A 9,612-nucleotide genomic window follows, 5' to 3' on the forward strand; every position below is an offset into this window, starting at 1 on the left:
CTGCTTCACCGCAGCCACCACCCCCGGTAAGCAATAAGATGCATGGATTATAAGAGGCACCACCATTTGATTAAAAAAGTTTTTTTTCCTATTTTTCTCCTCAAAATTTGGGGTGTGTCTTATAATCCGGTGCATCTTATAATCTGTAAAATACAGTAAATAAACATGGTACCGCTGAAAACATCATCTTGTCCTGCAAAACACAAGCCGCCAGACAGCTCCATCACTGGAAAAATAAAAAAGTTATAGCTCAAAAAATAAATGCAAAAATAATTATTTTTTCTATAAAATAGTTTTTACTGTATAAACGAGCCAAAACATAAAAAAGATATACATGAGATATCTCTGTAATCATACTGACCCTAAGAATAAAACTGCCTTATCAATTTTACCACACACAGAATTCATGAATTGCTGGCTTTTGTTCATTCTGTCTGCCAAAAATCGGAATAGAAAGCGATCCAAAAATGTCATGTGCCTGAAAATGTTACCAATAAAAACGTCAACTTGTCCCGCAAAAAACAAGACCTCATATGACTCTGTTGACCAAAATATGGAAAAATTATACCTCTTAAATTGTGGTGATGCAAAAACTATTTTTTGCAATAAAAAGCGTCTTTTAATGTGTGACAGCAGCCAAACATAAAAAGGCTAAAAGACCTCTTTAACACCTCCTGATATTTACGGCATCGGAGATGTCAGTGTCCATGTGTAATACTTGCGACACACGTGTGGCATGTGTGTGCCGCATCAGTACCACACGGACGGGCGCCAGGGAAGAAGCGTTACAGTAAGCGCTGTTCCCCGGTGCCAGGTGCTGAACACGGCTCTCATCATTTTCCATTGCTCTGCCGGTGATCGGCTCGAGCAGAGGAGAATGATGAGAGTTACATTTAAGTGATACAAGAGACAGCAGGTGGTGGCTGATGGGACTATTACTCCCATCAGCCTACCCCTGCTGCTAATAACATTGAAATCAGGAGCAGGAGGGTATTTATCAGCTGCCGCCTGCGCTATAAATAAATGAAAAAAATGGCGTGGGTTCCCCTGTATTCTCTATAACCAGCCAGGCAAAACTCACAGCTGGGGCTGCAACCCTCAGCTATCAGCTTCATCAAGGCTGGTTATCAAGAATAGAGGGGTCCTCAGGCTGTTTTTTTTAATTATTTAAATAAATAATTTTAAAAAACGGCATGGGGTCTGCCCCAAAAATGACAACCAACCTTGCTAAAGCTCAGAGCTGGGGGCTGGTATTCTCAGGCTGGTAAGGGGCCATGGATATTGACCCCCCCCACCAGCCTAAAAATAGCAGCCCACAGCTGCTCAGAAAAAGCACATGTATTAGATGTGCCATTTCTGGCACTTTGCCCAGCTCTTCCCACTTACCTGTTGCGATGGAAAGTGGGGTTCATATTTGTGGGGTTGATGTCACCTTTGTATTGTCAGGTTACATCAAGCCCTGAGGTTAGTAATGGAGAGGCATCAAGACTGACATTTGACATTACTGACATTTGACACTGACATTTTCATTACTAACCCCATGGTCACATTGTATAAAAACACACCAAGAATAAAGTCCTTTAATTGAAAAAAATAACACAGATGCCATTAATAATCTTAATTAAACCAAACTTACAACCTCGCCTAATTCCACCTAAGCCCTTGTTCTCCTCTAATAAAAGTAGAATAAAAAAACAACAATATACCATACCTGCCTGTCATTCTGTCCCACGCGGTAATCCATATCTGGAGGATAATTCGGTTTCAACCTGGACAGAGCCGAGATGCGACATCAGTGATCGGGGGTGACGTCATAGAGGTTACTTCCAATCACTGGGCTCTTCCCAGGCGAGCTGAACGGCAGTGAGATCCCCGCTAGCACCGTGAGCGCTCACTGAGCAGAGGCAACCTCTATTTCGTTACCCCCCAGGTCACTGAGCTTTCACGGTGCTAGCGGGGATCTCACCTCAGGTATGGTATATTGTTGTTATTTTATTTTACTTTTATTACAGGAGAACGAGGGTTTTGGTGGAATAGGCATTTGGTGAGTATAAATGTTTATTATTTTAAAGAAAAAAGTAAAACTGTGTTTTGTTTTATTTCTAATAAAATACATTATTCTGGCTGTGTCTTTATTTACCATGTAACTATAGGATTAGTAATGGATAGGTGTCTTATAGACATTACTAAGCCATGGGCTTCATGTCCCTGACAATACAAAGGTGACATTAACCCCACAAATATGAACCCCGCTTGCCACAGCTACAGGGCAAGATGGAAGAGCCTAATAGATGTGCCTTTTCTGGGCTGCTGCGAGGTGCTAATTTTAGGCTGGGGGGTCAATATCCATGGCCGCTTACCAACCTTAGAATACCAGCCCCCAGCTGTGAGCTTTAGCAAGGTTGGTTGTCAAAAATGGGGAGTACACCAAGCCTTTTTTTTCTTAATTATTTATTTAAATAATTTAAAAAAAAACAGCAGCCCCCAGCTGTGAGTTTTGCCTGGCTTGTTATAGAAAACATAGGGGAACCCAAGCCGTTTTTTTAATTTATTTATTTATTTATTTATAGCGCAGGTGGCGGCGGCTGATGAATACACCCCGGTAATAGTCTCATCAGCCGTCGCCTGCTGTCTCTTATATCACTTAAATGTAACTCTCATCATTCTCCCCTGCTCGTGCTGGCAGAGCAGGGGAGAATGATGAGAACCGTGTAAAGCACCCGGCGTCGGGGAACTACACTTACTTGTAACGCTTCTTCCCCGGCACCGATGCGTGTCACACAGATGACATCCATGTGTGTTATGCGTATGCACATGTGCAGGACATTTTGTGGCTCGTGTTGACAATAAAAAACGGACGTGTCAGCGAGTTTTGCCCATGAACACACGGTCCATGGAAACACTGACATTTTCACAGACCCATTCACTTGAATAGGCAAATAGCGCTCCGTTCCTCCCAAGTCTCTTTGTATGGCTAAGTAGTAGTGTGCAGCCACATATGGGATATAGCCGCATTTATTAGATATTGAGGGAGACATTTTGTTGCCATTTTTGCCCACTTCTTGTGTGAAAATGTAAAATTTTTGGCTAAAACAAAATTTTGGAGGTAAAAATGTAATTATTTTGTCCAAAAAATAGAGAAAAAAAAGCAGCACACTCCGTTTACCATATCATAAAAAACCTAAGTCCTTTATATTAGAAAAACATACATGGACAAGGTTTGTGAGGGCAAAAGTGTCGCTGACTCAGAGTCCACCCACTCCACCAGTAAGTAGACTGTTTCTTAGTGCCATTCTATTTTTTATTTTTTGATTTGCTTGTAATTATTTTGTCTTCACTGCCCAATGCTATAATATTCTGTGACACACCCATGGTGTCAATATCATCACTACACGCCTAGATCAATTTATTGAGAGTGTAGCTTGTAAAATGGGGTCAGTGATGGGGGGTTCTGCTGCTCTGGCACCTCATGGGCTCTCCCAGTGGGTCATGGCACCTGCAAACCATAACAGTAAAATCTGGCGTTTCTTGCCTTCTGAGCTTTGCACTGTGCCTGAAAAATATTTCCCGACGTAGGGTATTGGCACGCACAGGAAAAAATTTGCCTCAGTTTGTTGTAAAAAAATTTCCTAATAGCCCTTAGAAAAAATAAAAACTTGGGGCTAAAGCAACATTTTAGTGGTAAAAATGTAATTTATTCTTTCTTCACCGCGTAGTGGTATAAAATTCTGTGAGGCACACGTGGTGTCAATATGATCACTGCACCCCTAGATAAATTCATTGAGGAGTGTAGTTTGTAAAATGAGTTCACATAAAAGGGGATTTCTGTTTTCTGGCACCTCAGGGGCTCTGCCAATGTCACCTCAGGGGCTCTGCCAATGTAACATGGCACCCTCATACCATTCCAGTAATATCTGAACTCCAATATGGTGCCTCTTCCATTCTGAGCTTTGCACTGTAAAAGTAGAATTCCCCTACATATGGGGTATCAGCATACTCAATAGAAATTGCACAACAATTTTTTGTTGACAAATTTCTCCTGTTACTCTTGGTAAAATAAAAAATTGGGGGCAAAAAGATTACTTTTGTGGAAAAAAAATATGATTTTTTATTTTTACAGCTCTATGTTATAAACTTCTGTGAAGCACTTGGGGGCTCAAAGTGCTCACCACACATCTAGTTAAGTTCCTTGGGGGGACTAGTTTCCAAAATGGTGTCACTTGTGGGGGGTTTCCAATGTTTAGGCACATCAGGGGCTCTCCGAACACGACATGGCATCCAATCTCAATTCAAGCCAATTTTGCATTGAAAAAGTCAAACAGCGCTCCTTCCCTTCCGAGCTCTTCCATGCGCCCAAACAGTGGTTTACCTGCATATGTGGGGTGACAACATACTCAGAGCAAATTGAACAATAACATTTAGGGTCCAATTTCTCCTGTTACCCTTGAGAAAATAAAAAAAAAGTTAAATGTTCATTTTTTTAAACATTCCAAAAATTCCTGTGAAGCACCTGAAGGGTTAATAAACTTCTTGAAAGTGGTTTTGAGCACCTTGAGGGGTGAAAATTTTATAATGGTGCCACTTTTGGGTATTTTCTATTATATAGACCCCTCAAAGTGACTTCAAATGTGATGTAGTCCCTAAAAAAAATGGTGTTGTAAAAATGAGAAATCGCTGCTTAAATTTTAACCCTTATAACGTCCTAACAAAAAAAATGTTGGTTCCAAAATTGTGCTGATGTAAAGTAAACATGTGGGAAATGTTACTTATTAATTTTTGCCAAATTTCCATTTTTTCACAAATAAACACAAGTCATATCAAAGAAATTTTACCACTATCATGAAGTACAATATGCCACGAAAAAAACCTCAGAATCACCGGGATCCATTGAAGCGTTCCAGAGTTATTACCTCATAAAGGTACAGTGGTCAAAATTGTAAAATTTTGCCTGGTCCTTAACATGCAACCACCCTCGAGGGTAAAGGGGTTAATTCTAATTTTTCCACTCCTGATTTTGGTTTACAATTATTGATGTAAAATACTGACCAAATACTGAACGTTTGAAAGGAAGGACATAATAATAATAATAATAATCTTTATTTATATAGCGCCAACATATTCCGCAGCGCTTTACAGTTGAACAGTTTCAAACACAACAGTCATAAGTAACAACATTAACAATACAATAATTAAAGCGAAATAAGACGACCCTGCTCGTGGAGCTTACAATCTACAATGAGGTGGGGGGGATACAAAGCACAGGTTTGTATTTACAATGATGTATTTACAATGACGGTCCAGCCATCTTCAGGGGGTGGGGGTTAGATGGAGATAGTGAATGGGCTACACACACACAAACATGACTTTGATTACTGAATGTGATAGGCCGCTCTGAACAAATGTGTTTTGAGCGAGCGCCTAAAACTATGCAAATTGTGGATGGTCCTAATATTTTGGGGTAGAGCATTCCAGAGGATTGGCGCAGCACGGGAGAAGTCTTGGAGTCGGGAGTGGGAGGTACGGATTAGGGCAGAGGTTAGTCGAAAGTCATTTGCAGAGCGCAGCGGTCGGTTAGGCCGATAGACAGAAATGAGGGAGGAGATGTAAGGGGGTGCCGCACTGTGGAGAGCTTTGTGGGTGAGAACAAGTACTTTGAATTGTACCCTGTAATGAATTGGCAGCCAGTGTAACGACTGGCGAAGAGCGGACGCGTCTGAGAAACGATTAGCCAGATGGACAACCCTGGCTGCTGCATTAAGGATAGACTGGAGAGGGGAGAGTCGAGTGAGAGGGAGGCCAATTAATAGAGCATTACAGTAGTCTAGGCGGGAGTGGATCAGGGCGACAGTGAGAGTTTTTGTTGTTTCCATGGTGAGAAAAGGGCGGATTCTAGAGATGTTCTTTAGGTGTAAGCGGCATGAGCGGGCAAGAGATTGTATATGGGAGGTGAAGGAGAGATCGGAGTCGAACATAACACCCAGACAGCGCACCTGCTGTCGGGGTGTTATTATGGTGCCACCCACAGAGAGGGAAATGTCAGATTTAGGGAGGTTAGTAGATGGTGGGAGCAGAAGAAGTTCAGTTTTGGAGAGGTTGAGTTTCAGATAGAGAGCAGACATGATGTTGGAGACTGCAGACAGACAGTCAGTGGCGTTCTGTAGTACAGCGGAGGTAAGGTCAGGGGATGATGTGTACAGTTGTGTGTCATCAGCATAAAGATGGTACTGAAAGCCAAATCTGCTTATGGTCTGTCCAATTGGGGCTGTATAGAGAGAGAAGAGAAGGGGGCCAAGGACTGAGCCCTGAGGTACCCCAACAGTGAGAGGAAGAGGAGATGAAGTGGAGCCAGAAAACAGAACACTGAAGGAGCGGTCGGAAAGATAGGAGGAGAACCAGGAAAGAGCAGTGTCCTTAATGCCTAGTGACTGGAGCCTAGAGAGTAGGAGAGGATGGTCAACAGTGTCGAAAGCTGCAGAAAGGTCGAGAAGAATGAGCAGAGAATGGTCACCATTACGTTTTGCTGTCAGAAGGTCATTGGTCACTTTGATGAGTGCAGTTTCTGTCGAATGTAGGGGGCGGAAACCGGACTGTGAAGGGTCTAGGAGGGAGTGAGTGGAGAGGTAACGGGTAAGGCGTGAGTATATCAGGCGCTCCAAGAGTTTAGAGATGAAGGGGAGATTGGAGACTGGTCTGTAGTTGTTTGTGCAGGATGGGTCAAGGGTGGGTTTCTTTAGTAATGGAGTAATGATAGAGTGTTTGAAGGAGGAGGGGAAAATGCCAGAGGAGAGGGAGAGATTAAAGATTGTAGTTAGGTGAGTTGTGACGACTGGGGAGAGAGACTGGAGGAGATGTGAGGGAATGGGGTCGGTTGTGCATGTAGTTGGACGAGAAGAGGAGAGGAGCCTGGAGACTTCTTCTTCTGTGATGGGAGCAAATGTGGAGAGTGAGCCAGGGGAAATGCAGGGAGGGATGGGAGTCACTGAACTTGGTGATTGGGAGCGGATTTCCTGACGGATATTGTCTATTTTCTCTATAAAGTGGGAGGTCAGGTCATCAGCGCAAATGTCTGTGATAGGGGCTTGTGCTTTTGGCCTGAGGAGGGAGTGAAAGGTGTCAAAAAGTTTCTTGGGGTTGTTGGATAGTGAGGAGATCAGGGTGGTGAAGTAGGTCTGTTTGGCGAGGTGAAGGGCAGAGTTATATGTCCTTAACATAAATTTGAAGTGTATGAAGTCTTCTGGTGTGTGTGTTTTCCTCCATAAGCGTTCAGCACACCTAGAGCATCGCTGGAGAAATCGGGTTTGCGATGTGAGCCAGGGCTGTTTCACTCTGTGTTTGGAGGTTCTGAGGGTGAGGGGAGCTACTTGGTCAAGGGTGCTTCTAAGAGTGTCATTGAAGTGATGTACAGCCAGATCAGGACAGGACAAAGAAGAGATTGGGGACAATGATGAGTGTAGGGAGTCTGAAAGTGTATGAGGGTTAATGGCTTGTAGATTTCTGACTGAATGGTAGGTAGGAGGGTGCTGGGGTGAGCGAGGATTTGTGAGTGTAAAGGAGAGAATGTTGTGGTCAGAGAGGGGAAGCGGTGAGTTATCTAGGTAGGAGATTGAGCAGAGCCGGGCGAAAACCAGGTCCAGGGTGTTACCGTCTTTGTGTGTTTCAGAGGTTGAGAGCTGAGAGAAGCCTAGAGAAGTGGTTAGTGATAGAAGCTGGGATGCAGATGTGGAAGTGGGGCTGTTAATGGGGATGTTGAAGTCTCCCAGGATAAGGGTTGGTAGTTCTGAGGACATGAAGTGCGGCAGCCAGGCAGAGAAATGGTCCAGGAAGGACATGGTTGGATTACCTGCTTGTACGAAAATACAAGTGCACACCTATGTAAGTGGTCACTGGAGCCGCAGCCTTCAACATATACTTTCTTACACATTCAGATTTTTAGGAGGCTCCTTAAATTAGTACACACGGACACTGATTTCTCCGGTACCGGTTTTTCCGATACCGGAACTATCAGGACGTGTAAAACCAGCCTAAGCTCATTTTTTGTGTATTTTTTCTTTGTATTTTTGCATTCTATGAAAGTCGGGCTGTGGCCTCACCCTCTTGAGCTGTAAATTACATTCAAAAGCCTCCCCAGTTTGGTGCCCTTAGGTCGGGACCCGGCCCCTTTTGTCTGCCCTTATTCACACACTGATGTCAACTTTGACACATGGTAAGGTTTTTAATATTAGACAGTGTAGGACCATCTCGATCAGGGTCACCCGACGGTGAGATGGCTTTCATGCTATTTTTGATCAAAAATCGTATTACTTTGAACTCTGTGTTATTTAAACGTACTTTTGCTTTCTGCTTATTTAGTTATAGCAGGTTTATGTTTATTTTGCTTCTTGTAGCTTTTTTCAGTGTTTTATGGCCAAAGTGAACATGCGTTTATATGCTGCATGAATACCAACTTTAACTAAGCTCAATTTTTGTGTGTTTTTTATTTAAAACATGACAAAATCAAAAGAGGGGGCACCACAGATTTGATCTGAAGGGATCCAACCACGGCCTATACAAACAACGTAGTAGTATAAAGAAGAGAAAGGGATAGGCCACAAAAGGGGATCCCCTTTTGTGGCCTATCCCTTTCTCTTCTTTATACTACTTATTTAAAACATGATGTACAATTACAAATTATATTGTGGTACCGTGTTAGCCAGAAACATCGATGTGAATACTTTTCTTTCCAATGATGACAAAAGTATTCTAGGAGTGATAGCTTTATTGGCTAACCAGAAAATAGTATGTTCACAAGCTTTCAGCGCACAGAGGCTCCTTCTTCATTCAAGATTAAAAGTAGATTAATAAGAAAAAGGCACAACATTTAAGGGAACCTACAGTAGCATATTTGTTCAGAAGGTGTGATGCCTTCTAAAGTAAGCCAAGGAAATCAAATTAGGCATTTTCTTACAAATGGAGAGGCAGTGGAAATGATGTTCTTAGCTATCTGGAGTCCGTCTGGTGAAGGTGTGAATTGTATCCATGTAGTGAGTCATGAATCCAGGTGTTAAATTGAGTCCTAGTGTCAAAGAATTTAACATCTTTATCATTTTGAATTCCCAGATTTTTCTTTCTCTGTCATCCTTAAAATGATCCGCAGCTTTTTTTTTCTGCGTGAAATTGCACCAAAAATGTAATAGATTCCTAAAGCAAGGTTAATCAGTGAGAATCCAGAATAATTGTGCACCTGATGCAGAAAATTCCATCCTGATTTGCAACGTTTTACTTTCCGCAGCATGTCAATTCTTTTTGCGAATCTGCAGCGTTATTCACCCATAGATTTCCATTTAGTCTCTCAAATCTGCAGCAAAACCGCAGGTGTAAAAAGGTTTGCGGATTTGCTGCGGATTTAGTGCGGATTTGGTGCCGACGCAGCAGATTTGTTAAAAGGACATAATGTCAGAAAGAGGAAGGCTGTGTGGGCGGAGAATCTAGATTAGAGCCTAACTTGGTTGAAGCACATCAACAATGGAGATTGGACTTGAAAATAACATGATTTTTTTTTAAATAATACATCTTTATTTAGCTAATAAATCTGCACACAATTCCACATACAAATCCGCATGTAAATCAGCATCA

This window comes from Dendrobates tinctorius, unplaced genomic scaffold (genome assembly GCF_039654945.1).
Source record: "Dendrobates tinctorius isolate UK_male_01 unplaced genomic scaffold, ASM3965494v1 ptg000111l, whole genome shotgun sequence".
In the NCBI taxonomy this organism is placed as follows: domain Eukaryota; kingdom Metazoa; phylum Chordata; class Amphibia; order Anura; family Dendrobatidae; genus Dendrobates; species Dendrobates tinctorius.